At 38.8% G+C, this 27,924-nt stretch overlaps 1 protein-coding gene across 3 annotated transcripts in view; it reads left to right on the plus strand.

Moving 5' to 3' along the window:
- The first annotated feature begins 19,897 nt into the window (after positions 1-19,897).
- The window catches only part of avpr2ab (arginine vasopressin receptor 2a, duplicate b), a 151,626-nt gene continuing 143,599 nt past the window's right edge, over positions 19,898-27,924 (plus strand). For 2 of the 3 annotated variants that reach the window (XM_039774041.1, XM_039774045.1), the window contains exon 1: positions 19,898-20,768. The gene's annotated coding sequence lies outside the window, so the exon portion shown is untranslated. The remainder of the gene's footprint in view (positions 20,769-27,924) is intronic. The other variant, XM_039774039.1, reaches the window with a different exon arrangement.

A 27,924-nucleotide genomic window follows, 5' to 3' on the forward strand; every position in this document is an offset into this window, starting at 1 on the left:
CTTCTTAAAGATTGATAAGGTTTCTTCTTCCACTCCATGTTTGTTCCAGAGTCCCACAACTCTTTAATGTAAAGAACTGCTTCCTGGCTTCAATTTTAAATTCACTTCTCCTTCATTTCCACTGATGTCCTCAAGTACATGATTCAGGCTTAAGCAGAAAAAATGTTGCTGGATCTACTTTATCAATGTCTTTGAGGATTTTAAATACCTGGATTAGGTCCTCACACAGTCTTCTCTGCTAAACAGGTTTAATTCTCTGAGTCTGTCAGATGCACTTCATTGTTCTCCTCTGCACAGCCTCAAGTGCTGCTATGTCTTTCTTATACCGTAGTGACCAGAACTGCACACAATACTCCAGATGCAGTCTTACTAGTGCATTATATAGTCTGAGAATAAAATCCCTTGACATAATTCGACAGGTTTTATTTTATAATCCAACCTTTTATTTGTTTTTCTAATTGCGTTTGCACATTGTTCAATAGATCAAAATGTTGCAGCAACATAAACCCCTAAATCCTTTTCAGAGGTTTGTTCCAGTATGACAGTGTCTTTGCATTTTTGTACTGTATATTGAACTGTATTTTCCAGATGTTTGCAAAGTTCTAAAGATTGTCCGTATCTTTTCAATTCCTTTGCGCTGCCTTCTCAGTGTCTGCCATCCCTCTAGTTTCAGTGTCATCTGTAAATTTCACAAGTTTACTAACTACACCAGAATCAATGTCATTAATATAAATTAAAAAAGTAACAGTTATTGGACAGACCTCTGATGGACCCCACTGATGACCTTGCTCCATGTGGAGCATTCTCCTCTTATTTGTAGTCTTTGTCCCCTGTCAGTTAACCAACTAGAGATCCAGTTTTGAAGGATACCTCAGATTCCTACATTAATCTTTGGTATGAGACTGTATCAAATGCTTTTTGAAAGTCAAGGTAAATTATGAAGTATGCTTTGTTTTTGCCAACTATTCCACTTGCTTCTTCAAAAAAAATCTAAAAGATTGGTTTGGCAGGACCTTCCTCTCATAAACCCACATTGGCTGTTATTAAGGGATGAAGCGCAACCCTCAAAATTGCGATGGCCAAAAGAAAAACAAAATGGTGTTGAAAAAAACATGAAAAATTTTTAAAACTTCAAAAACAACTTCAAAAAAAGCTAACACCAGAAAATGATTCACGGGGTATGAAAATCCCAGAAAGTTATTTTTTTCAAACTAAATAAGGAGAAAACAGAAATCTTAGTTGTTGGCAAAAACAGATATAGTGAGAGCATTAGAACTAAACTTGATCCATTAGGCTTAAAAGTCAAGATGGAGGTAAAGAGTTTACTAGTAACTATTGACTCTCACCTAAATTTTAAATCCCATATTAATCAGAGAACTAGGACAGCATTTTTTCACTTAAGAAATATAGCAAAAGTTAGACCCCGTATAACACTGAAAAATTAGTCCACGCTTTTATTTTTGGTTGACTAGATTACTGTAACGCACTCCACTCAGGACTACCCAAAAAAGACATCAATCGTTTGCAACTAGTGCAGAATGCAGCTGCCAGAATCTTAAGTAGAAAAAGAAAATTCGGAGCAAATCTCTCCAGTTTTGATGTCACTACAATGGTCACCTGTACCATTTAGAACTGACTTTAAAATACTGCTTATGTTTTACAAAGCCTTAAATAATCTAGCTCCATCTTACATTTTGGAATGTCTTACACCTTACACTCCAAATCGTAAACTTAGATCTTCAAATGAGTGTCTGATTATCATTCCAAGAGCTAAACTTAAAAGAAGTGGTGAGGCAGCCTTCTACTGTTTTGCATCTAAAATCTGGAATAGTTTACTGATAGAAATTCGCCAGGCTAATATGGTGGAGCACTTTAAAAAACTGCTAAAGATCAATTATTTTAACATGGCTTTCTCATAGCTACATTTTAGTGTAACCCTGATATTCTGTATATGTATTGAATTATCATTTTCTTCATGGCTCCACAATTCATATTATCCGTACTTTGCTGTTCTTTTTCTGTTTTTTCTGTGGTGGAGATCTGTACCACCACCACTTGACACAAGACACCATGCAGTCCCTGCATTGATGGATCGGGGCTTTGGGGGCCCAAGGTCTCTTTTTGCCCCAAAACAAACCCTCTAGAGATTCATACAAGCTATACACTAACCTCCACACTGCTCCCCAAATGGATCTGCAAAAAAGCTGCCAGCTGCATAGAGACAGAGTTAAAGTGAGTGTGGCTAGAAGTTGACAGATGTTGCTGGATTCAAGGTCAGTCACAGAGGGAGCTAAGAATAGGCCATTGAGGTGTTCTGTACCTGTAATAAGCTCAACAGTCACTTTCCTTTGAGTTACGATCTAAATCACTTTGAAACATGAAACTATGCTCCAGGTTGTGCTCACAAGTGCCCATTCATTTCTAGGCCAGGCCCTGACTTCATCATCCCACACACGCACACCACAATGAGGTGATGTTAAAGCAAGGAGCCACTTGTTGTTCTGGCCTTTCATTCTTCTTACACAAATAACTGTTTATTTATTAATAACTTTTTACCTTTACGGGCACAACCATCTGCGTTCTCACGCAAGGCACAGCCTGCAAAGATGACTACAAATGTCTGCGGTGTGATAAATCACACAGGGGTTGCCTTAAAGGTGGAGAGGAAGGTGGAAGAATTTGAATTTAACAACACAACAGTCCAGGATGATTTTAACAGACATACTGGAAATGAAAGAAGTATTTAATTAATGAAGCAAATTTCTAATCTAATTGGATTTCCCATCTACCTGAGGCCTAGCTGGCAGCTGTCCCACCTGTCAGATCCTGTGTTATAAGTGCATAAGTACAACAAATGGTGTGACGTCAGTGAGAGTTTTAAAAAGTTTTTTTTAAGGTAGGAACCAGTAATATTCTATGCTGCCTTCACTACCATCTCTGGAGTACTTCATGATCTGGAGAAGAAGCCATTCCAGGATGTTATGCAGCCAGTGAGGAACGACTCCACATCAGATATTGCTGATGTTAGCATTTGGAAGACAACTGCTCATAGCACCACAATGCAGAGGTTCTAAAATCCTTGATAAAAAAGTTTCATTTTGTCTGGACAGTTAGAGTAAGGAACTCTAGGACAAGATCTGTTGGCCTGTTATTATTTAGTTCCTCTTCCATGTAAATTGATGGAATCGAATATTAAGGAAAAGATCAAGCATCACATGTCAAGAACATGTGTACTGGTAAAAAGTCAGCAAGGTTCAGTGTAGATAATATTTCACAAATACACTGCAATTCTATCAGAAAGCAGCAAAGGCATTTGATAAGACAAGTGCATATGATAATACTGTACGTATCTAGGTTTTAGAAAGTGTTTGATCAGGGGGCATTTGAGATGTTAGTTATTAAACTAAAAGAAGTGGAAATTTAAGTTGCAGTATGTAGACGCATTCAAAATTGGCAGTTAAATCAGGAATGAAATGTTATAGTGTGAAAAACTTGTCCAGAACTGTTGAATTTCAAAGTGTTGTCCCTCAGGGATTACTACTGGGGGCTGCTGCTCTTTTGAACATATTTAAACAATTTGGATAAGAAACTAAAAAAAAAGGCTGGTTAAGTTTGCAGATGATGCCAGACTATGTGGAATGGCACATAATCTAGAGTCAGTGGAATCACTGCAAAAGAATAGGGACAGCGTACAGGCTTGGGCAGATTTGTGGCAGAAGAAATTTTGTAGTGTTGCCATATATTGAGTTTTCTTTTTGTAAAGTCTTGTTTAGTGTTAGTTTTATATTATTAATAATAATGAAGACACTTTCCATGCATTCCATGCTCAGTGATAAATTAGTTATAATCATGAGCACTTATTAGTCTATCTGCTGCATCCACAAACTGGATATGAAGGTGTTTGAAAACTAGCAGTAGTCCAGCTTATTACCGCTGCAAAAATTTTAGACACATACTGTAAATACAAAGAGTTAAATTCATATAGTAATTTACCCTAGCTATGAACTGGATGACTTAATAAAATCCATTTATCCATTTACTGCAGCTACTTAACTCAATTTTAGGGCTGCAGGTAACCAGAGCCAATCTTGGCAGGAATCAATCATGGATGAGCTGCCCCTGCTCCAAAAGGACTAACTCATATTAATTTTCAGAATTTAAAAGCTTGACTCTAATAAAACATTGAAAGCCAAATGTTAAACAGTTATACATTTAAAAGACAAAGAATAATGAATTAGGATTTCCCACAATTCTCTCATCTCCTTTACAGCCCAAAGCCATGCAAATGATATAAATTAAGAATAGTACCTTGGCCCATGGTATAGCTTAGAGGGAGAATGCAAGCAGGAAGGGCCATGTCCAGTAAGGCACTGATGTAAAATTTGAAGTAGATACATGGAAGCAATTACATGGGCACGTACCGGGTCTTGTATACCTTGTTCTAGTGCTTGAAGCCCCACAAGAACAGTAGGAAAGACACAGGGGTAAGCTAAAGTACACAAGGTCCCAAGATGTCAGCCCAGACACCAGGTCACTTCTTAAAATGGACAACCAGCTCAGCTGCCTTGATGATGAGGCCAATGGAAATGTCAGGGTTGCATTGCAGCAGTTGTTGGATGGCTGTACTGACTCAAAAAGAGATACTAGAATTTTTTAATGGAAATGATCAGGAGATGACATGTAGTAAAAAAAAATGAAGGTGAGATTGTTACCAAAAAGTCAAACCAATGAATCATCTAGTTATGAAAAGTAAACCAAAATCAAAAGCATTGTAGAAAAAAAAAGTTACATAAACTGGATGGAAACACACAAAGAAACGCACACACCAATACTCAAGAATTCAGATAACGACTTTTATACAGTTGCTCCAGTGACATCATGCATTCTGGGTACTGTATATTCACCATGACAACTGTAGATGTGAATGTTCAAAAATGTCAGCACCCATAATCAAACAAAAATGATGCAGTGGAACAAAAGATAAAACAATATTTTTAATAACAACTTCTGGAGGCAAACAAATGCCAAACTTGCAATCCATGTTAAAAAAGTCTGGTCTTGATGGTGACGATCTTAACAACTTTCGGCCTATTTCCCACTTACCTTTTTTGTCAAAAGTTCTTGAGCATGTTGTAGCTTCCCAGCTCACCAATTACTTAACTTCTAATAATTTGATGGAACTCTTTCAGCCTGGTTTCAGGGTGCAGTACAGCTGTGAAACTGCTCTTTTTCGGGTAACCAATGATTTGCTTACGGCAGCAGACTCAGGACAAACCAGCATATTCATTCTGTTAGACCTCAGTGCAGGGTTTGACACATGTCAGACATAACATTCTACTGTCCAGAATGGAGAACATGCTGGGTATCTCTGGTACTGGGGTATCTCTTGCACTGCCCTCCAGTGGTTCAAGTCCTATCTGACTGATAGGCAAGAGTTTGTTAGTCTTGCAACATCAGATCCAGCTCAGCACCAGTCACACAAGGAGTTCCTCAGGGCCCTGTCCTCGGCCCTCTTCTCTTCTGTATTTATATATTTCCTCTTGGCCATATTACTCGTAGCTATGGGCTGGGTTATCATTTTTATGTAGATGACACTCAACTCTATTTCAATGTCAAAAGTGCAACTTCATCAGAGTTTTCTCAGCTCACAACTTGCCTCAGTGAAATTAAAACCTGGATGAAGCAGAACTCTTTAAAATTAAATTGCAACAAAACTGAACTACTGCAAATTGGCAATAAAGCACTACTTAAGAAAATATTCTCCATTTCAGTCACACTTGAAGGTGAGCTCATGAGACCTTCTTCTGACGCAAGGAATTTTGGTGTCATTTTTGATTCCTCCCTTTCTTATTCCCCCCACATAAACCACATTGAGAAACTTTCTTACTTTCACCTCCGTAACATTAACAACAGCATTTATTTATATAGCACATTTTCATACAAAAAGTAGCTCAAAGTGCTTTACATAATGAAGAACAGAAAAATAAAAGACACAGTAAGAAAATAAGATAAGTCAACATTAATTAACATAGAATAAGAGTAAGGTTCAATGGCCAGGATGAACAGAATAAACAAAAAAAAACTCCAGACGGCTGGAGAAAAAAATAAAATCTGTAGGGATTCCAGACCACGAGACCGCCCAGTCCCCTCTGGGCATTCTACCTAACATAAATGAAACAGTCCACTTTGGATTTAGGGTTCTCAGAGAAGGACTTGATGATGATGGTCACGTAGACTTCTGGCTTTTAATCCATCCATCATTGTTGGAGCATCATGATGCTTTGAGTAGGTGGAGGTGGCGCAGGCCTCCACCACAAAGAAATCGGAAAAAGAAACAGAAGAGAGAGTAGGGGTCAGTACGGATTTTAGAGCCACCATGAATAGTTATTATGATGAATTGAACATACAGAGTATCAGGATTAAGTTAAAGTGAAGTTATAAAAAAGCCATGTTAAAGTAATGTGTTTTCAGCAGTTTTTTAAAGTGCTCTACTGTATTAGCCTGGCGAATTCCTATTGGCAGGCTATTCCAGATTTTAGGTGCATAGCAGCAGAAGGCCACCTTACCACTTTTAAGTTTCCATCCATCCATTTTCCAACCCACTGAATCCTAACACAGGGTCACAGGGGTCTGCTGGAGCCAATCCCAGCCAACACAGGGCACAAGGCAGGAACCAATCCTGGGCAGGGTGCAACCCACCGCAGGACACACACAAACACACCAAGCACACACTAGGGCCAATTTGGAATCACCAATCCACCTAACTTGCATGTCTTTGGACTGTGGGAGGAAACCCACGCAGTCACGGGGAGAACATGCAAACACCACGCAGGGAGGGCCTGGGAAGTGAACCCGGGTCTCCTAACTGCAAGGCAGCAGCGCTACCACTGCACCACCATGCCACCCTTCTTTTAAGTTTTGTTCTTGGAATTCTAAGGAGATACTCATTTGAGGATCTGAGGTTACGATTTGGAATATAAGGTGTCAGACATTCCGATATATAAGATGGGCCGAGATTATTTAAGGCTTTATAAACCATAAGCAGAATTTTAAAGTCAATCCTGAATGACACAGGTAACCAGATTAGTGACATCAAAACTGGAGAAATGTGTTCGGATTTTCTTTTCCTAGTTAGGATTCTAGCAGCTGCATTCTGCACTAGTTGCAAACGATTTATGTCTTTTTTGGGTAGTCCTGAGAGGAGTGCTTTACAGTAATCTAGTCGACTGAAAACAAACGCGTGAACGAATTTCTCAGCATCTTTCAGTGTTATAAGCGGTCTAACTTTACTTATGTTTCTTAAGTGAAAAAATGCTGTCCTAGTGATCTGATTAATATGTGATTTAAAATTCAGATTACAGTCAACAATTACCCCTAAGCTTTTTACCTTGACTTTTAATTCTAATGTATCCAGTTTATTTCTAATAGCTTCATTGTATCCATTATTGCCAATCACTAAGATTTCAGTTTTCTCTTTATTAAACTGGAGAAAGTTACTATTCATCCATTCTGAGATACAAGTCAGACATTGTGTTAGTGAATCAAGGGAACTGGGGTCATCAGGTGCTATTGATAAGTACAGCTGTGTGTCATCAGCATAGCTGTGGTAGCTCACGTTGTGCCCTGAGATAATCTGACCTAATGGAAGCATGTAGATTGAGAAGAGCAGCGGACCCAAGATAGAGCCTTGTGGAACACCATATTGGATATCATGTGTCTTTGAGTTGTAATTACCACAACTAACAAAGAATTTTCTCCCTGCCAGGTAGGATTCAAACCAATTTAAGAGTGTGCCTGAGAGGCCCACCCATTGACTAAGGCGATTTCTAAGAATATTACGATCAATGGTGTCAAATGCAGCACTCAGATCTAAGAGGATGACAACAGATAAATGGCGTCTGTCTGTATTCACTCGCAAATCATTTACTACTTTAAGGAGTGCAGTTTCTGTGCTGTGATTTGTTCTAAAACCCGACTGATATTTATCAAGAAAATCCCATGTTTGCTCATTCCTCTCCTTTTCTAATGCTGAGAAACTTGTCCATGCTTTTATCACATCCTGCGTTGATTATTGTGATAATCTTATATCACAGCTCCAGTCGATTCAAAACTCTGCTGCAAGAGTCCTTACATGAACCAGCAACAGTGAGCACATCACATCCATCCTGCTTCACCTTCACTGGCTCCCTGTGTCTTACAGGATTGAATATAAAATTCTATTAATAACCTACAAAGCTTTAAATAGCCTTGCACCAAACTACATCAGTGACCTTCTAAATCACTATGCTCCTGTTCGCCTACTAGGCTCTCTGGTTCTGGTAATCTTGTTGTACCCCACACTAACCTGCACTCTATGGGTGAGAGAGCCTTCAGCTCCATAGCACCCAGACATTGGAATGACATCCCAAAATTAATTAGATCAGCTGACTCCATTCATTCTTTTAAAAAACAACTTAAAACTCATCTATTTAGGAAGGCTTTTTACTTAACTTAACATTTTGCCCTTTCTTTCAGTTTACCTCTCTGTCCAGGTGCTCAGGATAATTTGTGTGTCTGTTATATCACAAATTGGGTTATTCGTTAGGTTTTTCACACACCTGGATTTGGGTATTATTTGCAATTCTTATCCGTAAAGCCTCACAAGCTTTTTCAGATTGAATGAAGGCCTTGAGTGGGCCGCTGTTTCTCCAGAGATGGGCTCTGGCTAAGCAACTCAAGGATATTCTGAGAGTTATCCCTAAGCCACTGCTGTGTGGTGTTTACTTTATGATTAGGGTCATTGTTCTTTTAAAGGTGAACCTTCGGCCCAGTCTGAGGTCCAGAGCATTCTGGAGCAGGTTTTCATTAAGGACATCTCTTCACTTCACTCTGTTCAGGTATCCCTTAACCCCAACTAGTCTTCCAATCTATCTATGTTGCTGCCACCATAATGCACCATAATACTTCACTGTGTGAATGGTATTGTGCAGTTAAAGAGCAGTGCCTGGTTTCCTCCAGGTGTAATACTTAGTGAGGCCAAATATCTTGGGTACATCAGACTAGAGAATTTTATTTCTCATTGTCTAAGAGTCCTTTAGGTGCATTTATATAAACTCCAAATGAATTTTCATGTATCATCTGGCCATTCTACAATAAAACCCAAAGCACTGAAGTGCTGGTTATTCTCCTGGATGTTTCTCCCACCTTCACACAGGTTCTGTGAAGCTCAATCAGACAGACTATAAGGTTCTTGGTCAACTTTCTTCCCAAGGAACCTTCTACCATGATTGCTCAGTTTTGTAGGGTGGCCAGGTTTATTAGGAGTCATGTTTGTTCTAAACTTATTCCAGCTAAGAATGATGGAGGCTGCTCTGTTCTTGGAAATCTTCAATGCTGTAAGTTTTTTTGTAATCTTTTCCCAACTCAGCACAATCCCTATGCTATTTAAGCAATGCCTTTGACCTTATGGCTTAAATTTTGATAAACCTGTCAACTGTGGGACCTTATATAGAAAGGTCTTAAATTTCCAACAGCCAAGCTTAAAAGAAGTGATGAAGTGGTCTGTTGCTGTTATGCACCAAATATCTGGAATAACCAATTACCAATTGAAATACGCCAGGCTAATGCTGTGGAACATTTCAAGAAACTTCTGAAATCCCACTTTTTAATTTGGCCTTTCATAGCTTCAGTTTACTTCTCTTAGTAATCTATATATTCTTAGAATTATCATTGTCTTCAGTTAGTCCACAATCATCATCAGTCTTCACTTTTCTGTTTTTTTTTCCAAGTTCTTCTGTGCCTGATCAAAGACCTGTGCAGACACCATTGACGTCTGATTGAATGCAGATACTCCAGCTTATCACAAGAACCACTGCATCAAATTCTCTAAGACCAATCCAAAAAGAAACAATAAAGAACTACTTAAGAACATTTATGTTAGACAGAATGCCCAATGGGGGCTGAATGGTCTTTTGGCAGATTAACATTTTTTTTATTATTTTTTTCAGTCCAACCTGGCCATCTGACCTTATCATTAGGCTGTCATTTAGAAACTATAAAAAATCTACATTTAAGAACACCACTTCTATTAAACAAATATCTTTCTGATGTAAATGTACATCATTTATTTATCTTTTGTATACCAGCTTCTTATGGCAGGCAGTGTGATGTAGTGGTTAAGGCTTTAGACTTCATACCCTACAGTTGTAGGTTCACATCCCACCCCTGTGACTTGACCTGCCTGTGCGCCAACTGGAAATCCAAAATAAATATAACCAATTGTGTAATAAATGTCATAAGTCACCTTGGATAAAAGCATCAGCCAAATAATGAAATGTAAATCTTTATCTGAATTTAATTGGTGTTTATTTGCATGTTACTACTTCTTTCATATCTTGTAAAGCACTTTGAGCTACATCTGTAAGAGCCATTTGCTAGTTATTTAAGTTATATAAATGTTTGTCTAAATATTAGTGCATAGTCTATGGGAGGTTCCTACAACCCCCACAAGTTGAATTGAATTGGTATATTCTAACTATTTCTAGCCTCTCTGACTATACATTATACTCAGTTAGTGACCTGCCTTGCCATGTGTAAGGCATTGAGGGCACATAATTTTAAATCATGCCTTGTGTGCCTTATGTGCCAAGTAACATGAAAGACAACATGCTCTATTGAATGTGCAGTGCCGTATTTTTAAAGCATACAGTAGAAGAAGTAAAGCATTTTAAGTATAGAAACAACTAAAGTTTGACAAGAACAGTTAAGTTTAGAGAAGATACATTTTTCTTATTTTCTTCCTTTTATTCTACGTGTGTAACAACCTTTTATCTTTATTCTTGTGTGGATTATTTGCTTTGAATTTTCATTAAATATTTTAAAACAAACTTTTGGACTGAGAGATTTCTTTCAGCACGGATTTTACCCATGCTTGAGCCTGCCTTACACATCAGCAGCTACACTAAAATTTAAAACCATGTGCCCTCTGCACCTTACACATGGTAAGGCAGGTTACTAACTGAGTATAATGTATAGTCAGAGAGGCTAGAAATAGTTAGAATATACCAATTCAATTCAACTTATGGGGCTTGTAGGAACCTCCCACAGGCTATGCACTAATATTTGGGCAACCATCTCTCTATTATAAAAAGAAATCTTGGAAGGAGATGAGACGTGATTGTCTCAGAGACACTTTCATGTCCCATGAGACGAGTCTTCATGCCAAGCAATGTAACCATGCCCGGAGCCGTAAGCCCTGTGAGACTAGAGCTTATACAAAGAGATCTGGAAAAGTCCTGTATGCTTATGTCAGACACATTTCTTGTACAGAGAAAGAAATGATATTCACTCATGGGTAGTTATACGTTGCGTTGTTGCATTGTACAGTAATTCCAAACACGGAATCAAAATTCAATGCTATATTGATAAAAAGGTAAAAGCTAAAAGAGATTGAATATATGGACATAGGTGATGTTACAGAAGTGTGCCGCGTGAGATGCAGATCACTCGGCATGGCAGCAGCACCAATCAAGCAATGATTGAGCAAAAAGGAGACAAAAACAACTGTATGTATCACCGTTTAAGAGGGGGTGTTGGAGGAGCGATTGTGTCTCCTTGGGGTGTGTTCATCCCCCCACTTCACAACGCGAGAGGCAAAGACGTGAAGTGGTTGGTGTTTAGCACAGGTTGGTGTTGGTGGTGGTCGAGCAAAGTGAGCAGGGGGCTAGTTTATATAACTTAGTGTTGTGTGCACATGGCAAGGCAGGTCACAAACTGAGTATAATGTATAGTCAGAGAGGCTAGAAATACCTCCCATAGGAACCTCCCATAGACTACAGTGGTGTGAAAAACTATTTGCCCCCTTCCTGATTTCTTACTCTTTTGCATGTTTATTACACAAAATGTTTCTGATCATCAAACACATTTAACCATTAGTCAAATATAACACAAGTAAACACAAAATGCAGTTTTTAAATGATGGTTTGTATTATTTAGGGAGAAAAAAAATCCAAACCTACATGGCCTTGTGTGAAAAAGTAATTGCCCCCTTGTTAAAAAATAACCTAACTGTGGTGTATCACACCTGAGTTCAATTTCCGTAGCCACCCCCAGGCCTGATTACTGCCACACCTGTTTCAATCAAGAAATCACTTAAATAGGAGCTGCCTGACGCAGAGAAGTAGACCAAAAGCACCTCCAAAGCTAGACATCATGCCAAGATCCAAAGAAATTCAGGAACAAATGAGAACAGAAGTAATTGAGATCTATCAGTCTGGTAAAGGTTATAAAGCCATTTCTAAAGCTTTGGAACGCCAGCGAACCACAGTGAGAGCCATTATCCACAAATGGCAAAAACATGGAACAGTGGTGAACCTTCCCAGGAGTGGCTGGCCGACCAAAATTACCCCAAGAGCGCAGAGACGACTCATCCGAGAGGTCACAAAGACCCCAGGACAACGTCTAAAGAACTGCAGGCCTCACTTGCCTCAATTAAGGTCAGTGTTCACGACTCCACCATAAGAAAGAGACTGGGCAAAAACGGCCTGCATGGCAGATTTCCAAGACGCAAACCACTGTTAAGCAAAAAGAACATTAGGGCTCGTCTCAATTTTGCTAAGAAACATCTCAATGATTGCCAAGACTTTTGGGAAAATACCTTGTGGACTGATGAGACAAAAGTTGAACTTTTGGAAGGCAAATGTCTCGTTACATCTGGCGTAAAGGAACACAGCATTTCAGAAAAGAACATCATACCAACAGTAAAATATGGTGGTGGTAGTGTGATGGTCTGGGGTTGTTTTGCTGCTTCAGGACCTGGAAGGCTTGCTGTGATAGATGGAACCATGAATTCTACTGTCTACCAAAAAGTCCTGAAGGAGAATGTCCAGCCATCTGTTTGTCAACTCAAGCTGAAGCGATCTTGGGTGCTGCAACAGGACAATGACCCAAAACACACCAGCAAATCCACCTCTGAATGGCTGAAGAAAAACAAAATGAAGACTTTGGAGTGGCCTAGTCAAAGTCCTGACCTGAATCCAATTGAGATGCTATGGCATGACCTTAAAAAGGCGGTTCATGCTAGAAAACCCTCAAATAAAGCTGAATTACAACAATTCTGCAAAGATGAGTGGGCCAAAATTCCTCCAGAGCGCTGTAAAAGACTCATTGCAAGTTATCGCAAACGCTTGATTGCAGTTATTGCTGCTAAGGGTGGCCCAACCAGTTATTAGGTTCAGGGGGCAATTACTTTTTCACACACGGCCATGTAGGTTTGGATTTTTTTTTTCTCCCTAAATAATAAAAACCATCATTTAAAAACTGCATTTTGTGTTTACTTGTGTTATATTTGACTAATGGTTAAATGTGTTTGATGATCAGAAACATTTTGTGTGACAAACATGCAAAAGAATAAGAAATCAGGAAGGGGGCAAATAGTTTTTCACACCACTGTATGTACTAATATTTAGGCAAACATTTATATAATTTAAATAACTAGCAAATGGCTCTTACAACAATCCTTTGTATAAAAATGTGCCATAGAAATGATGTTGTTGATGTGCATCTTTCTTAATCATGTGCAATCAATGGAATTGACCACTGGTGGCCTCCTGGCACACTTTAGAAACATCTCAACAATGACCAATAGAATGGGATGCCCCTGAGCCAAAGTTCAAGTATTATAGCAAAGGGTCTGGGTACTTGTGTCAATGTGACATTTACCATTTTTTTTTTTCATTTTTAACACATTTCCAAGAATTACTCAGATTCTGCTTTATGCTTAATCACTCTGGTGTGTTGAGTATCATTTGATGGGGGAAAAAGGGAATTTAAGTGATTTTAGCACAGGGCTGCAACATAACAAAATGTGAGAAAATTGAAGATGCCTGAGCATGTTCTGCAGGCACTGTATTTTCAGAAAATGACCTTAGATAGGGTATAAAAATGCAAGTGAAATGCTAATCATGACAAGAGCACTGTAGCTTGTTGAACCAGGGACGTTATTGTTGCTAATTTTGAAACAAGCTTCACAGGCAGCTTTGCCAGTACAAACCACAGAAAGAGAATTTAAGAATGCATTATTTGTATAAGCTAAAGCAATAGATAAAAATAAGCAAACTTGGGCTAAAAGAAGTTATGAGCTAATGCAAATATGGGTTAAATAAAATATAAGTGAGAACTGCTGCATGCTTAGAAAAACAATTTAACCCTTAGCACTCATCTTTCAAGATTTGAATACCCCAGAACTTCACCAGCCCCTACAATCTGATCCTGTGAGTGATTCTGGGCTTGGTCAGAAATGACCCTGAGAGAAGGTTTGAACCTACCTTACACTCTGATCTTTACTGAATGTAGCATGCTATGTGAAGAACTCGGGGCAATCGCTCAACTGGACAGAAGAGAAAAGCCAGAACAGTGATACATCCAGACAGGAGGTAAGTCAAGGGAAAAACAGTTACATTAATTTTGGTCTCCTTAGCTTCATTCTCGAATTACAATATAAATAAATAAACAAATAAGGTAGGATGTCCAGGTGTATTGCAGTTACGCACGAAGGGAACATGTCTTAAAGTAAATTACTGTTAATTTTAAGTTTCTTTATTGGAAGAAGCTCCTTTTACATTATCTCTTCGATCTTAATTGCTTTTTGTGTGATACAGTATATTGATGTGGGCCTCATAGATTTTTTTTATGTGACTTTTTTTTTGTACATGGCTATTCATTTCTGCATTAATCTGTCCTACTGATAAATGCTTGCCTTCCTCAGAGAGCAGAAGGCTCTTTGACTTGATTTGATGAACAGCAATGAGTTACGCTGCTTCTGTTCAATTCCTATTGCTGGCTCATAATATATGCCTGTATCACAGTGCAGACTGGGGTCACAGGAACATTAGCTTGTTTCGCAGTGGAGTTAAGGTGTTCAGGACATATATATTGCCGGCAGGCTCAACAGACAGCTCTTAAAATTCAATCTGGAGTGTCGGTTCTAGTAGCAATTGCTGGTGTAACATGAACAGTGCCAGATATATTGCTCGGTTTCAGTTGTTTTGGAAAGCCAAATTTTGCAAATAAGGATCCAAGTTTGCTTTTTGACATTGCTATTACATGAAAGACATAAAGGGAAGAGACAATAAAGCATGTCAATGTCGGAAGTACTTTGTTCTGTTGATCAAAGAAACATGGCTAAGATTTCTTGTTCATTTGTGCACTTTTCAAATGAATATTTGCATGCTAGTATAAGATGGAGTTGCTGCCAGTGGCATAATGAGAATTTGATCAATTTTAGTGCAAAAAACATATGTGAAATTAAATTAAATCCAATTTAAAAGTGATGTCAATGATATATATCAAGCTATGTAAGAATTAGTGGGAATAATAACACGACTGTTTTAATCCGAATGTGAAGTAGGCAGAAATGTTAATTATAAAGCTTTGTGAAACAACAACTCTGCATGCACTGTGGGCCCCCAGCTCCATGCCCATAGTTATGCCAGTGGTTGCTGCCACGTTGAAACTGTAAAACTGAAATGGGAATGTGAACTTTGGTGAAAACTCGAGACAAATGTGGACATTTTATATTTTAATTTCATTTTCAGATTTAAGCTTTTAAATTCATCCATCTGCCTTATCTAAGGCAGGGCCATTCTCAGAAGGCATCGGTCACAGGGCAGGAACAATCCTTGAACAGGGTACTAGTCAATCACTGCTTACAGAAAGTTTATAAATCACGATATTGAAAATTCATTATTTAAATTATAACAGAGACATTCCAAAATAAAAAAATGGCCGTTTCAGGGTAGGATGTGTATCACTTTGAGGGGGTTCAGACCCTTCACATTTTGCACCTATTACTATAAAAATCTGCATGCAATGTTCAAAAGGAACGTGTTCTCAGATTCCAGTGATCATTTTTGTCTCTCCCTCCACAACTTCATGCTAGCCCTTACTGTTAAGATAAGATTATTTAGTTTTCTTTTATTAAGACTAGGGGGCACCCTCTGCTCGCTTTGCTCACCAACCCCCCTGCCGGCGCTACGTGACAGCAACTTCACGTCTCTGCTGCTCGCGTATGTGGATTTCAGTTTCACCAAACAACAAAACATTTAATTCTAGTGGATATGCTTCTTCATTGGGAAGAAACACTACTTTTCCCTGATGGCAATATGAATTAGATGATCTACAAGTCTCGGACTTAAAGTTTAAAGCCAAACAATATCTACATACTTCTGTCACATCACCTACAGTGGTGTGAAAAACTATTTGCCCCCTATCCTGATTTCTTATTCTTTTGCATGTTTGTCACACAAAATGTTTCTGGTCATCAAACACATTTAACCATTAGTCAAATATAACACAAGTAAACACAAAATGCAGTTTTTAAATGATGGTTTTTATTATTTAGGGAGAAAAAAAATCCAAACCTACATGGCCTGTGTGAAAAAGTAATTGCCCCCTTGTAAAAAAAATAACCTAACTGTGGTGTATCACACCTGAGTTCAATTTCCGTAGCCACCCCCAGGCCTGATTACTGCAACACCTGTTTCAATCAAGAAATCACTTAAATAGGAGCTGCCTGACACAGAGAAGTAGACCAAAAGCACCTCCAAAGCTAGACATCATGCCAAGATCCAAAGAAATTCAGGAACAAATGAGAACAGAAGTAATTGAGATCTATCAGTCTGGTAAAGGTTATAAAGCCATTTCTAAAGCTTTGGGACTCCAGCGAACCACAGTGAGAGCCATTATCCACAAATGGCAAAAACATGGAACAGTGGTGAACCTTCCCAGGAGTGGCCGGCCGACCAAAATTACCCCAAGAGCGCAGAGACGACTCATCCGAGAGGTCACAAAAGACCCCAGGACAACGTCTAAAGAACTGCAGGCCTCACTTGCCTCAATTAAGGTCAGTGTTCACGACTCCACCATAAGAAAGAGACTGGGCAAAAACGGCCTGCATGGCAAATTTCCAAGACGCAAACCACTGTTAAGCAAAAGAACATTAGGGCTCGTCCCAATTTTGCTAAGAAACATCTCAATGATTGCCAAGACTTTTGGGAAAATACCTTGTGGACTGATGAGACAAAAGTTGAACTTTTTGGAAGGCAAGTGTCCCGTTACATCTGGCGTAAAAGGAACACAGCATTTCAGAAAACGAACATCATACCAACAGTAAAATATGGTGGTAGTAGTATGATGGTCTGGGGTTGTTTTGCTGCTTCAGGACCTGGAAGGCTTGCTGTGATAGATGGAACCATGAATTCTACTGTCTACCAAAAAATCCTGAAGGAGAATGTCCGCCATCTGTTCGTCAACTCAAGCTGAAGCGATCTTGGGTGCTGCAACAGGACAATGACCCAAAACACACCAGCAAATCCACCTCTGAATGGCTGAAGAAAAACAAAATGAAGACTTTGGAGTGGCCTAGTCAAAGTCCTGACCTGAATCCAATTGAGATGCTATGGCATGACCTTAAAAAGGCGGTTCATGCTAGAAAACCCTCAAATAAAGCTGAATTACAACAATTCTGCAAAGATGAATGGGCCAAAATTCCTCCAGAGCTGTAAAAGACTCATTGCAAGTTATAAACGCTTGATTGCAGTTATTGCTGCTAAGGGTGGCCCAACCAGTTATTAGGTTCAGGGGGCAATTACTTTTTCACACAGGGCCATGTAGGTTTGGATTTTTTTTCTCCCTAAATAATAAAAACCATCATTTAAAAACTGCATTTTGTGTTTACTTGTGTTATATTTGACTAATGGTTAAATGTGTTTGATGATCAGAAACATTTTGTGTGACAAACATGCAAAAGAATAAGAAATCAGGAAGGGGGCAAATAGTTTTTCACACCACTGTATGTCCATATATTCAATCTCTTTTTGATTTTACCTTTTTATCAAAATCACTTTGAGTTTTGATTCCGTGTTTGGAATTATATCGTGACAACACAATGTATAACTGCCCGTGAGTGAATATAATTTCTTTCTCTCTACATGAACTGTGTTTGACAATAGCATTCACACAAATGAGAAATGATTAAACCGTGTGCGTGGTTGTAAATGTTTTAGATGTGGGCAGGACTTTTCCAAATGTCTTTGCATAAAGTCTTGTGTCGTGGGGCTTGAAATTTTCACTTTCACCAACAACAAAACTTTTAATTCTCGTGAATATGCCTCTTCATTGGGAAGAAACACTACTTTTCCCTGATGGCAACACAAATTAGATGATCAACAAATCTCTAACTTAAAGTTTAAATCTGAACAATATATTCAATTTCTTTTCGCTGTTCCTTTATTTCACCGAGTAATGATTTCCGTTTGTTTGCGCTAATGCGATCTTTACTATCATTTTTTTCAGATTTTCGAATTTTCGTACTTCCTTTACCTCTAACCTGTTCTACATGTGTATTGTGTAATGTTTTGGAATTCTTTACGACATTCTACTTTGTCATCTAATCTTTGTCTTTTATTTCCAGCACCAATTGTGGTTAAATCTCTTGGCACAAAGTCTTGTCTCGCGGGACGTGAAAGTGTCTCTCTGAAAAAGTCACGTCTCATCTCTCTTCCCAAGATTTTTTTATTATAATAGAGAGATCTAGTACAGTCTAATGAGGTGTGGCTCTGTCATGGTCCATTTCACTTTTGGTCCTTGATTGACTTGATTAATTATTTCTTGCATGGCATGGTCAGACTACGAAACATTAAAATGGACCAAAGTCTCAACCTAGAATTTTCTTCAGACTTATTTGACTGTCATCCCTCATCTAAAGGCTGATTTATACTTCTAGGTCAATCCAACGCCATAGGTATACTGCTGCCCACATAGCCTATGACATACTTACTTATGGTGTAACCCTTCTCAAAAAATGTGACTATGCAATGCAAACCCGAACGCAGACCTTTATGACTCTGATTAGTCAGTTTGGTAAAAGGCGTTTACAATCATCTTCCAGTTTGGAAGCTGGCAAATGTATGTAAAAGTGGAAAAATGTGGTCAAATGCGTTCACCTAAAGAAGTAAATATGTAACAAGAGGAGCAGTGATCCTAGAGGGCAAAAACTGCCTTCATTTTAACAAACTATTTTTTTTTTGTTGCATGCTACAAACACTTCAACTAGTGTTCAGGCATGCGCCTGCAGCAATGCAGAAGTACAAACTGATTTCAAAGTTGCAGCCTCTGCACATAGCTATGGCATAGGTTCGACACAAAAAAATAAATCAGGCTTAATGCCTAAGCTGCATGTCCTAAGAAACAAGTTCTAATGATTGGAAGCTACACTGACCCCATGTTACACTGTTTCTTCTTCTCTTCCTAGGGGGTTGTTATCATAGTCAGTGCCATAGCCTTTTTTACAGAGCCATAGTACCACGTAGGTTCATATACCAAACACATCTTCCAATCATTAATGTGGGAAGGATGCTGCCTCCAGTTGTTCCTGCCACTATATATCAGGACAGAGGCACTTTCACGGAGTACTTGGCTGCATGCTAAAATGTAAGAGAACACTTTGTCACATAGGCCACAACTTCTTTTGCTGACACTGTCTCACATTTATTACTCATCTGGGAGTTCTAACCTCAGCATCCTAGGATGCTGTCTGCCTTATAAATTAGTTGCATAAAATGAATGTCTTCCCTGCTGTTGCATCAACCTCAGTGTCCTCTACTGCTAAACTAATGTTTTCCATAGCAGGTCCAGACGTATTACCCTTGCAGATTAATTCTTGCCCTTCTTTTCACATCACCTTGAACAAAGGAGATGACTGAAGCAGACCAAAAGTGGTATTGAGAAGAGGTGTAGCTCAGTGCACCGGGCTACTGCAGTATTACAAGGAGGGTATTGCATGACAGCCCTGTCTCAGCTCCAGGCAGGGGGACGGGCTTCTCATCTTTCAATAAAAACAAGTACAAACCTCTCGCAGAGAGTTAGGAGACTGCAGTGGGCAGGCCGCTGAGCGACAAGCGCAGAGGAAGAGCTGCACACACGCGCTCAGCTTATAGCAAGACTTCAAAAAGTGTCCAGGCAAGCGTAATAGCTGGCTGCAGAAGAGAATACAGGAAAGACCAAAGAAATGCAGCTCAAGAGAGTCCAGAGTGGCTTAGTATGAAGAACTCTTTTTGATCTAGGTGATGCACCCTGGAAATTCTGAGGACACATTTCTCTCCACCGGTAGGGAAACCTGACTTGTCATATTAAGCTGTGAGCTGGCTTCTTTCTAAAGGAACGTGGATGGCATCGAGCAGCATGTGAGGTATGGGACCTCTGAAGATACAAACCTAGCAGCATCCTGCAATGACATTGTAAAATTTACTTTTTAGCTTTTTTGCTTAAGTTTAGTAAGTGACCTGACTGGCTGGAATAAAAGGGGAAAAGACTAAAAGCCAACAGGCTGGCAGCAGAAACAGAGAAGTTCATGGACATCAGGAGAGGGTTTTTGTTTAAGGACAGACAGGAATCCCTCCTGGGCTAGAACTGTATAATAACCACTCCATAGCCGGTGTTCAGATTAGAATTTAAAACTTTGAGGGATGAAGAATCTTTTCTGCTATTTCTTTTAATAATAAAAAATTATTTGTCTAAGTTACAGCCAGAGAACAGTCAGAAGACATATTTAAAACCAACAATAACACAAAAAAAGTAATTCTGACAAGTGTCCTACCTAAAAAGAAAGTGAAAACATTTGTCCACCTTGTCCTCCTCAGTTCACAAAATCAAGAGTGGCCCTTTCGAGGAATTGCTGGCTGGCTACAAATGTTACTGAGGTGGTCTGCACTCTGATTGGGAAAGCAACAAAGGTATGTGCCACATTATGTTCTCTCTTGTCTGGTGATATTCATTTTAAGACTGACCACGTAACTTTCACATGGTTCAGGGGGACTATACTGTGTTTTGTGGGAATGCCACCTTGAGTGCCCATGCTACCCTGCCCCATTCATGCCAGCTGGTATTTGTATTCCTTAGTTAAGCCTGAAGTCTTAAGCAGCTGTCATGCAAGGAGCAAAATTTCTAGTTTTATGTTGAATGAAGCGTGACACTGCAAGGTTTGTAAATCTGTGTTTAAGAGCTCAAAGGAGCATTATGTATAGACTATTTTCTTTAGATCTCAAAAGCCATTAAATAAAGTTAAATGATGTCAGCCTAGAGGCCATCAAGGAACAGCCTAGGCTGTTAGGGAATTCTGCTTGGGGAAGCCCTGTCAAGTGCAAACAGCAATTCAATCCTTCATTCAGACATTCATAAAGAAACTGTAATCTGTTAGTTGGAGACTATATGTCCAAAAATTATACTTTGATAGTCTGCAAACTCTATCTTAAAAATGAAAGAGAAATTTAAAAGTCTGCTACAGTATGAAATCTATGCACTGATCTGATAGTTCATTTCACTAAAAAGAAATCAATAGCATCTATAAACTATGTGGATGTGGATTGTATGCTGCCAGCAGAAAAACTACAAAAAATTACTCCACATATTCCCCTAAAGCCCACTGTGAATGGCATACAGTGTTCAGAGGGTTCCAAACAGTGTAATGGCAAGAACCAAGCCAATACCTGTCCTGACCAGTCCTGCCACAGTGCTCCTGATTATCGAAATGGCCAGGGCACTTTAGTGAAATGTGTGTTTATCTTACCAAAGCTACTGGATTCCTTGCATTTGTTTTTCTATTTTTGAATTCTTCTGAGGGTAGTGATTTATTTATTTTAACTCAGACATGACAGCCTCACACAGGAGGCTTGTATTAGTTGCGAAACATCAGTGTGCTAAAGGCAATCCATCATGTGAAAGATGGTAATAAAAATATTCAAACGAATAGGCCCCATGTCGTAAGGATTTGGGGGTGCCTGCGTTTGGGCATCAGTACTCCTCAGTGGGATCCTTGTTTGCTCTTTCCTTGATTTGGCAAATTAAGAATCTGCTGGAAGTGTTGCCAGATGGCAGGGTGTCACAGAGATTAGTGTGGCTGCCTCACAGCTGCAGAGACTTGGTTTTCGAATCCCAGCCCAGTTACTCTGTCTGTGTGTGTATGAAAGCTGCACATTCTCCTACTGTCCATGCAAAACAGTTACAATTCCTTCCACATCCAAAGATGCATACTGTTATATGACTTATCTGATTTGGCCTGTAACAGACTTCCTTACCATCCAGAGTTGGTTCTTGCCTTGCAACAAATGTTGCCAGGACATGATCCAGCAATCTGCAACCTTGCCTTGGACTAAATAGGTTAAGAAATTAATAAATAAATGCCAGGATTCACATTTCACCAAGCGGGTCGTCGAGCATCAATGCAAGATTGTGTACCCAAATAGTGGGTGTTAGCAATAACAAGCCAAACTGAACAGAGATGGGGTGCTGAATAACGGGTGAGCTGGGATAACAAGAAGGTCCATCTATGCCAGTTTGAATTGTAGATAGTGGTCTTTAATCCAAGTTAAAATATCAGTGAAACATTAGGAAACTCTAACTGGTACTTAGTGGTTCTCTAGAGGGAATGACAGGTACAGCTGTAAATCATTAGCATAGCAGTGATAAGATAAGCCATTTGACTTGATGATAGGGCCTAGTGAAGAGGTGCACTGAGGAAAGATGAGATGGCCCAGCATGGATTCTTGGAGAATGCCTATGCTTACCTAGTCATCCAATGACATCTCTCCATGCCAGGAGACACAGTAGGATGTCAGGACTCAAACCACTTCAGGACAATCCCAGTGATACCAAGGTCAGAAATGATAGCAGGGACTAAATGGTGGTTGACCATGTCAAAGGTAGAGTAAAGATCTAGCAGGATAAGGACAGAAGACAAGTTGGTAGTTATAGACTGCTCTGACATGTCTGTATGGCGCTCCTTGAAGCCCAGCTGATTAGGATCAGTCTAAACCTTGGAAGAGGTTTCATAATTCATTCTTTGGGTCCAAACCAACTGTATATGAAGACCACCCTTTGCCAAACCTTTCCACATTTTTAACCTGCTCATTCAGAGTAGGCAAAGATTACCAGCAATAGTAAGACAACTATAAACATGTCTAAGTCCACTGACAAGAAAAACAGCAGCGTTTAAGTAAAGAAAAAAGGTAAGAGCAGGTTCTTTGTTAAGTCAAACTTTAACATAAATTGCAGACATTTTAGTTTCATCATCATTGAAAAGCAGATGAAGATAAATTATTCATGTTAGCTGTGTTTAATATTGGAGTAACATGCCAGTTATGTCACTTATTAGGAATTATTACTGGCTAAGAAAAAAAGAAAAGCATGGACACCCACAAACTCCTGCCAGTCACTACAGTTCCCCTAATTTATGAGCATGTGGCAGAGAGGCCATGTTGAACTCTGGGGATTTTTTTGGAAGGTTAATTAAATCCTTCTGCCATATCAAAAAGTAGAGTCTGTTTACCAAATTTGCACATAAATCAATGTTCACATAGCCAGTAATATTGTCTTGATCCTTTTAAATATGGCTTGATTTAAGGTGCTACTATCCGTTTTACTTTGCAGAGGATTTGGCCTTTCTAGAAGCGATTGCATAAAGGGTGTTTTCTTTCTTTTTTGTGTGTTGTTCTGGAATTTCTTTGCCTGATTTTATTCCCTACTGTTTAAATGATATAAAGATAATTGCAGGACCTAAAAGTGGAGGTAGTGTTATGGATGGCCCAAGAATGAAAACTCCTCACGCTTTGTTTCAAAAGGTGTCTAATAATGCTTTCTTTACCATAAAGTCTTACTTTTTTTGTATACATACTGTATTTAAGTCTGTTCTTCACATTAATGGCCAATGCCAATGTGTTAACTTGTGAAATATTTAATGTATAGAAATGTACCATTTGAACACAAGTAGAAATATTCCTTATAGAGGTGCTATGATTGCCAGTCTATGCAAAAAAAAAAAAATTAGGACAATCTTACATTTGTGTTTCCGGGCATATGGGAATCTCAGTACTGGTTCATTTACCTGCTATCACTAAAGTAGAAAAGGTGTGAGATAACATACTGTTGAAACATTTAGGATCACCCTGATGGAGGGCTAACTGAAGTTTAGATTGACCTGATTCTGTGCACATCACTTAGAAGACATCAAGCTTGTCCATTAGCACACCCATCTCATTGAGCTTCAGTTTCTCAATAATAAAATCAGTTGATCAGCAGGACTAGTCTGGAGGTCCCAGAAGTGCCAAGATTTACTTGGCAGAACAATTTCTATAGTGATTAAATAAAGATTCCAGACGCTAATGGATGAGAAGCGTCACTCAACATGGCACATTGTTTATTTATGTACGTATTTGTTCACTAAGCTGTACGGATTGGATCCAAGCTCACATAAGCAGCTATTTAAAACAATTTGCTTGTGATCTGAAAATGTACAGCACTGCAGTCAAAGTTCCTAACATAGCCCTGATCTCACTGCATACCTGTTCTTTGCATTCATCGTGATGGCACTGTGTTTCAGCGCATCTGCAGAAATGCAATCACATCCCCTGGAAAAGTTAGCAAAGAGCCATTTTTGGCTCAAAATAAAATATCCCATTAAATTTCTAATGGAAATAACAATGGGAAGAAGTCTGTACATTGCATCTGTGATCTAATGGCTAGATGACAAGACTTTAACCACAAGAATACCTGTTTAAGTCCTGCCTCCCTCTCATGGTGTGGCCCTCAGCAAACTGCTGTGTTCCTGCTTTGAAAAATACGTGTAATGATTCTGTTATAGATTTTATTTCCCTACAGATTTTATTTTTTCTCCAGCCGTCTGGAGTTTTTTTGTTTTTTCTGTCCCCCCTGGCCATTGAACCTTACTCTTATTCGATGTTAATTAATGTTGATTTATTTTGTTTTATAATTGTGTCTTTCATTTTTCTATTTCTTTAATATGTAAAGCACTTTGAGCTACTGTTTGTATGAAAATGTGCTATATAAATAAATGTTGTTGTTGTTGTTGTTGTTATAGATCTAGCATGTACAGTAAATAAAAATTGATCAGAGGAAAGACTGTGAAGTGAATTTTCCCGATCATTATACACAACCATGCGAACAAGAAAAAAATAAAAGAATGAAAAGAGACAAAACTTAAGGCCTAATACTATTATTATAACTCATAATATTCTCAATATCCAATAATCCTGCATGCTTTGAAAGAATAATACAATATAATCCATAATAAATATCATCTTTCAAAAGTTCTTACAGAGTTAAACACATTGTTTCCATCCATTTTCCAACCCGCTGAATCCGAACACAGGGGTCTGCTGGAGCCAATCCCAGCCAACAAGGCAGGAACCAATCCCGGGCAGGGTGCCAACCCACCACTGGACACACACACACATACACCAAGCACACACTAGGGCCAATTTAGAATCGCCACTCCACCTAACCTGCATGTCTTTGGACTGTTGGAGGAAACCGGAGTGCCCAGAGGAAACCCAGGCAGACACGGGGAGAACATGCAAACTCCACGCAGGGAGGACCTCATTGTTTAATTAAGTATTTTTATCACTATATGCGTTTAATTATTTGTATCACTATATGTGACCTATCCATCCATTATCCAGCCCACTATATACTAACTACAGGGTCACGGGGGTCTGCTGGAGCCAATCCCAGCCAACACATGGCGCAAGGTAGGAAACAAATCTCAGGCAGGGTGAAAGCCCACCGCAGAACAACTTACATATTATATGTAAAATAAAAAGTTGTGTTCTAGTCAATGTCTACCACATCAGTAGAAACAAGACAATACGGACATACAGTCGTAGTGCAAAAACTACTCTTACTGATCTTAATAAATATGCAAAACAATCCATGCCTTACTGATATTTATATGGCAGTGCCTAGGGGGGATCCCCATTCTACTCAAACCATGGCCATTTACAAGGCACACTCATTCAACTATTATGTAAGCAACAGCCTCACCAAAGTAATCTTACAAATGCAGAGGATCCAGTTTATCAACTGCATAAGCAAATATCTTCATTTACATGCAAAGTGAAGAATTGTCAGGACATTTACAGCACCCTTCCAAACATCAATGTAACCATTAATTGCCTCTGGTTTACATTTAATTTGAATTTTCTTGTAATTTATTTTGTGCCTCTTTATATTGATCTTCTTCAATCACTTTTTGATGCTGACCATGGTGAAAGGGGCCATTTCTGTTTATTATAAAGAACAAAGATGAATCAGATGAGTAGCAGCTTCTTCTATATTTTGTCTTTTACTTTGGATGAATCTAAGCTGGTAAGCATATTGCCAAGTTTCAGTGCCTCTCATGCTGAACAGGACTGTCTTTGCTCTTCTGATTCACAAACCCTTCTTTTTAATTAAGAGAATCTTTGTGCTCAGCATTTCCCAATATGCTTTGCATAAACTGAAGCAGATTCAACACTGGGAATGAGGAGATCCAACACACTATCTGTATGATCACATAGAGTGACAAATTCAGTGGGAGCATTGAACCGATTTAAACAATAAAATATGACAAGGAAATCAACATCTGGCCCATAGTGACCTTTTATCAAACCATGACCATTGTGATGTCAACATTCAAAGAAAGTACCACGAAAGGATCATTTGGAAACCTCAACCCTAACAACCACACTTTGGCCTGGATAACTATCAGGGTGGGGACTTCAACATGCTTTTAGAGATTACATAACCAAAGATGGCCTTTAAAGCAATCTCATAGAATTACTGTTGGCTGTACCCTTTTAATTTTATTCAAATACCTAAGCCGGCAGGGCGCCTGCAGCGAACATGGAGTTTGCAGGCATACGCTGTCAAGAGTACTGTTGAATGAAGTGAGCAGGTACATGGGATAAAATACAGATGCACTGATTAATTTATAAGTATGATAATTCATACCTTTCGTCAAATTGATACAATTCTATTTTAATTTTATATCTGAAGTGCTTTGAAGTAAAAACTAACAAGTTTTTTTATGATTGACCAGAATCTGTCTACTACAGCCTTTTTGAACAAGTGATATGATTCTTTCACTATAATCCAAACTAATTTATTTAAACTCATGGGGTGCCTAAGATGTTACACTTACCTTTTATGAGCAGTGAGGCCCAATAAGCAGTGAAGATCATGACAGAGAACATGTCTGACTCCAACTGGCAGAGAAGAGACCATTTAGTAGCCAAGTCTGGCCATTTCTCTTCTCTCCCTTGGCAAGTATGAAGCTCTCTCCACATTTTAAAACCAGAGTGAGCAGGTGAGTTTTAGGGAAGGGCGAGGTCTGTGATGGTTGAAAAAGAGCTGCTAACTCAGCTAAAACAGAAATGGCACAGTATGTGTTTACAATGTAAGGACATCTATACTTCTTTATGAAAATGGCAACCGATTTTTTGCTTTGAATTTAAGTACATATTACATTTTGAAGCCCTGCTAATCTTTTTCAATTGCACGGTTGTATACTGAGTAGGTCTTTAGCATCCCCCAGGGTAAAACAGTATGTAAATCTTTTGCAAATGATACCAAATTCAGATTCATATTCAACTGGAATTGTTGCTCACAGGGGCTTTAATAACAAAAAGGAAATAATGATCAACACAACAGCCATCAATAGCCACAATAATTTATCAGCAGCAAGACACAACAGAACAAATGTCACACAGGGAAGAAAACAAGAAGCAGCTGGCTTAAGAGATATTTCAGATGTTATTTGTGCAATGATTTACATGAAATATATAATACTTAAAATTAGAAATCATCTTACAATTAGTTATATTATGTCCTTCTGTTTTAATATGATCTGCCAGAGCAAATGACCATGAGAAAGAGATGATAAGAGTGCATGATGATGCTTTGGGCTTCAGAAAAACAACTTTTGATATTAATATCCTTCATAAAGGACAGACGTCACAGCAAATAAAAGCACTGCTCTGGTTTCATTAGGATATTTTTATTGTTGCCATCCCAAAAAAAACATCAGAGATGTGAACTCACATCAACTTAAAACTCTTT

Source organism: Polypterus senegalus, chromosome 13 (assembly GCF_016835505.1).
Source record: "Polypterus senegalus isolate Bchr_013 chromosome 13, ASM1683550v1, whole genome shotgun sequence".
In the NCBI taxonomy this organism is placed as follows: Eukaryota; Metazoa; Chordata; class Cladistia; order Polypteriformes; family Polypteridae; genus Polypterus; species Polypterus senegalus.